The sequence below is a fragment of the Erigeron canadensis genome, chromosome 8 (genome assembly GCF_010389155.1).
Source record: "Erigeron canadensis isolate Cc75 chromosome 8, C_canadensis_v1, whole genome shotgun sequence".
Lineage (NCBI taxonomy): Eukaryota > Viridiplantae > Streptophyta > Magnoliopsida > Asterales > Asteraceae > Erigeron > Erigeron canadensis.
Window position 1 is genome coordinate 49,147,456 of NC_057768.1, and position 4,864 is coordinate 49,152,319.

The following is a 4,864-nucleotide window of genomic DNA, read 5'->3' on the forward strand; positions in this document are numbered from 1 at the left end:
GTTTGATAGCCATCCTTGCTCTATTTTTCGACCACATCAATTTTTCTCTTACTTAGTACATCCCTAATTATATACACTCTTTATAGGAACTTATTTTACACCCCATCTTCAAATGCTTTACTCCGTATTAATTATACCTCAAACATATATTACATATTAACGAGCATGGTATCCGCGCAATGCGACAACGATGACGGCGGTATGATGGAGGCGACGGATGGTAATGGTGGTGGCAACGTCAAATAGTGTAGGTAATTGATGTAGAAATGTTTGATTTAAAAGGGGTAATTAAAGATATTTTATATGTAACATCCTAAATTTATTAAGCCAATGAAAATTAACCTATATTATAGTTTTGACATTAAAATAGTTTCCTAGTATTTTATTTTTGAATATGGGATTGTTTTAGTTGGAACTTTAGCGGATAGCGGGTAAAATACCTACAAAAACTCATTTGGGTCGTGGCACTTAGAAAAGTTGCCAGACACTTCTTTTTTTTTTGTTGAATCACAATTCCACCAACCCTTTTCATTATTCACCTTTTCTTCATTTCCATCTTTACCTTAATTCTAATTCTCCAAGTAATTCAAGAAATTCTTCAAAGCTTGATCATAATAATAATCTTCCTTCATTTAAGAAATTGAAAAGTGGGGTTTATGCCTAGTGGTGGTGGCTGAAATTTTGAGGAAGAAGGAGGAGAAATTAGGGCTTGAATTCATGATTTTTGTTCTTGAAACATTAAGGTAATTTTCTTATTAATCATAGTTTTAATTATTGTAGAAATTAGGGTTCTTATTATTAAATTGAATTGGGGAAATTGGGGTTTTCTTTATATTGAGTAAATTGATATAATATGAATTAGGGTTCTTGTAAGTTAATCAAATTAGGGTTTTATTTGAGTTGCATGATAGATTTTGATGAATGGAAGTAAGAAGAAACCTGGACAGATTCTGCCCCTGATGTTGTAACGAGTTAAACACCTTCATGACAGCATTTTCACTTGTTGAGTCCTAAAAAGAAAATGTAGGTTATTGTGTTAGCAAAATTTTCCCACTGGAATGAGTTCAAAATTCGAAGTAGAACTCTAGTTATGAATTTTTGAATCCAGTGGCGCAATGCTGATCTTTCAGCAAAAATGATTCTGATGTCTGTTGTTAAAACGGGTAAAACACATTCTTGCAAGTTAATTCATGTTTTGGTCACTGAATATAAAATGTACTAAAATGTGTTAAGAAGAAGTGGCCACTTGAATGAGGTCAAAATATGGTGTAGAACTCAAGTTATGGTCATTTGAAGGCAGTAGGGTCAAAGCTGTTTAATAGCAGCAGTTTTGATTTTTAAAACGACCAGAAGTCACCTTTGAAGGACAATTCACATATTGGTCACTAAAGATAAAAGGTAGATATATGTGTCACCTAAATTTGGCCACTGGAATCAAGTAAAAAGAGTAAGTAGAACTTGAGTTACACTCGTTTGAAGGCAGCTTGGTCAAATGATAAAATGGTACTTTTTGTATGAAAACGATATAAGAGATACATGTTAGGTGAACTAAACCCAAGATTAACATAAGAGTGTAAATGATGGGTTGGGTGTTGGAATGCTAGTGATTATGGCTAGGTGACCTTATACATGATGAATGACCATTCGTGTGTTTTTAATGTGATTTGATAGGTTGAATGCATTACGTTGTTTTATGGTCATCTTGCAATTGTGGTCGCAAACAAGGTGAGTGTATATGCATATAATCATGTTTTTGATATTTGAGGTCATAGGTGGGTAAATTCCTATGACCCATTTGTTTGATTGATTGTGAGAACTAGTAGGTGGGTAAATTCCTACTAGTCATATTGTATGTAAGAACTAGTAGGTGGGTAAATTCCTACTAGTCATATTGTATGTAAGAGCTAGTAGGTGGGTAAATTCCTACTAGCCATTGTATCCATGGCCATGTTGAAAATGATTGTGTGAGCTAGTAGGTGGGTAAATTCCTACTAGCCAAATTTATTTTGTGAGCTCGTAGGTGGGTAAACTCCTACTAGACAAATTAATTTTGAGAGCTAGTAGGTGGGTAAATTCCTACTAGCCAAATCGTTGATTACGACTAGTAGGTGGTAAAGTCCTACTAGTATTATGAATGATATGGATGAGATGACTATGAATTGATAGGCTAAAATTGACGCACTTATGTATGGTAATTTGTATTCGATTATAAGTGTATGCATTCACTAAGCGTTTAACTTATTCTTTTAGTTGTTTACCCTTTTATAGGTTGTCCCGGATGCGGAAGAAAGTAAGTATTGTAAAGATTGAAGTTAAAGATGCTTAATGGATATGGGTTGCTTTGGTTAAATGCGGATAATGGTATTGGTAATAGGACCCATAGTGACCCCTTTGAACTATCGGCGCTTTGTACACTTGTTATGTCTTTTTGAAGAATTATTATGATGTCTAGTGTTGGACTCGAGTTTTTGGGTATTTTAAATGGGTCGTTTGGTAGTTGTAATATATTGATTTTGTTTAAACGCGTTTTGGAGAAACTCATAATCCGTAACAGGTTTGGATGATGATTTTACGAATGGGTCATGCCGAAATTTCTAATTTTGTACGTCGTCATTTGTAAGATGTCAACTCGGGTAATTGACCCATTTGGTGGTAAAGTGAATGTTTGGTCAACGGATACTTTTACCTTGCGTATTTCTGAGTCGAAAACTTATTTGAACTTAGAAATGTTGTATTACGAAGTTTGGTTTGATTTTGGTAGTCTGTAAGTTTGGTTATGCACCTAACGATTTTTGGTGTTGCTGAACTGGTGCCCACTGCGGCGCAGTGGGGATTCTCGGTCCAGGGAGCATGTCACTTCCACTGCGGCGCAGTGGGGATTGCATCCACCCACTGCGGCGCAGTGGGCACAAAAAAAAAAAAATCCTTATTTTTCTATTAATCGAGTTGTGTCGTTACATTATAATATAAGGGATTAATAGTGTAATTTAATATTAAGGGTAATTTGGTCAATTCACGTGTCTCATTTTTTGTAAAGTTTCACCATGTTGGTATAATTTTTATATATATAGTAGTATAGAAGTATATATAGATTTAACAAATAATAATTAAACTAGAGATCCAGAGTGTGTTCTTAATGGAAGTTTATAACCATTTGTTTAGCGACTACATATAAGCAAAAGCGACGATATATGTATCATCTTCTTAACATGCATGAAACGATATTATAAATGAAAAAAAAAGTTTATTAATTTTGCATATTTGTTTTTCACTTCAAATCAGTTTTAGATTTTTGATTAAATTCAAACAGAACTAAACTTATTGAACAAATTTAAGACATTAATTCTTATTTAATTGGCGAAAAAATAAAATACATACTGTAATCATGAAATATACTAATAATATTTCAATAATGTTAGCTCTTGTAAAGAGTGAATACATGCATTTTGTTTAAACTTTTATATCAAAAATAGAGAAAAAGAAATTTGTTTTTAGTTATTAAAGAATTCTCTACTACTCGATCAATTTCAGAAACTAAATTGTTTCAGAAAACGATGTTTTGTATTTATTAATTTGGAATGTATAGCAAGTGCTAATAAATACTGCATAAGCAGTCTTGTCAATCGTCATTAATGTATTTTTCCATTCAATTAACTGCTAATAGACTTAACCACTGTATTGATCGTCGTGCCTTCGGGCGGATTAGTATGGGGTTTTCCTCCATTATATATTTGAAATAGGCATTTCTACTTCAAACTATAGGGAGCTCTCTAGCGCGCAGACCCCGTTAAGACAACGTATGCTATACGTTCCACTGTCGAATTGTAACACGAAGTTTCCAATAAAATTCATTTTTAAAAAAAAAAAACCACCTTAAAAAATTAGGATTAAGACAAACCTTGGAGCCCAATAAAACAACTATTCTACGTGGTACAATAGATACCTAGTAGTATAACATACATAGACAAATTAAATACATACTGATATATTATTTTACTATATTATATATATAAATAAACATACATACACATACACATACACATAAAGGAAGGATCAAATAAGAACACCTTTAAAATGAGAACACGAGGATAATATTTAAAAACTTTCATTTTGATGCATTAAAAGTCTATAAATTAACATAGTGTATAACTAATTATCATTATTAAGTGTTTAACAACACATTGATATGTCAAAATCGAAAAAAACATGTTTTATATTTTGTGCATCCATCTTAGATGCATATTCATCAAAATGGATGCATCCAACAAAAAAAAACGTGATTTTTTTAATTTTGACAGATCAATATATTGTTAAACATTTAAATAATGATAATTAGTTATACATTATGTTAGTTATATGGACTTTTAATGCATCAAAATGATACTTTTAAGTATACTTTTAATGTTTTTATTTGAAGGGTATTCTCAAAAGGGAAATATAAGGTTGTCCGGAACCTATGTTTAGGTGTAAAACCCCTCACATACTAATATTTTATTATTTCTTTTTTAGTGAATAAATGCATGACCTCCATGATTTTTATGGATTAAAAAAAACAATATATGAGTGTTCCACACCTAAGATTAGATACTCGACAGCCTTATATTCCTTTCCCATATATATATATATAAAATCATAGATATAGATATAATACAAAGAGCTCGTATTACATAATTATTATGACAAAAAGTTGACGTAAATGTTCATTCAAGAAGTGCCAAAGTAACACTCTGGAAAAAGATAGAAGGTGGTGTGTGTTGAAAAGAAAAGATTGGTCCATATGTTTCAGAGTAGTTAGAGAAGAAGTGGTTTAGGTGCATATGTATATAATAGGACAAGAGGAAAGAATTCAATCATGTGATTATTA

At 31.9% G+C, this 4,864-nt stretch overlaps 1 long non-coding RNA gene across 1 annotated transcript; it reads left to right on the forward strand.

The window, feature by feature from the left end:
- Positions 1 to 528: 528 nt before the first annotated feature.
- LOC122579696 lies at positions 529 to 2,425 on the forward strand. Its single transcript, XR_006320683.1, has 3 exons — positions 529 to 743; positions 1,672 to 1,725; positions 2,269 to 2,425. It is a non-coding gene; the product is annotated as an uncharacterized LOC122579696 (long non-coding RNA).
- The last annotated feature ends 2,439 nt before the right edge of the window (positions 2,426 to 4,864 follow it).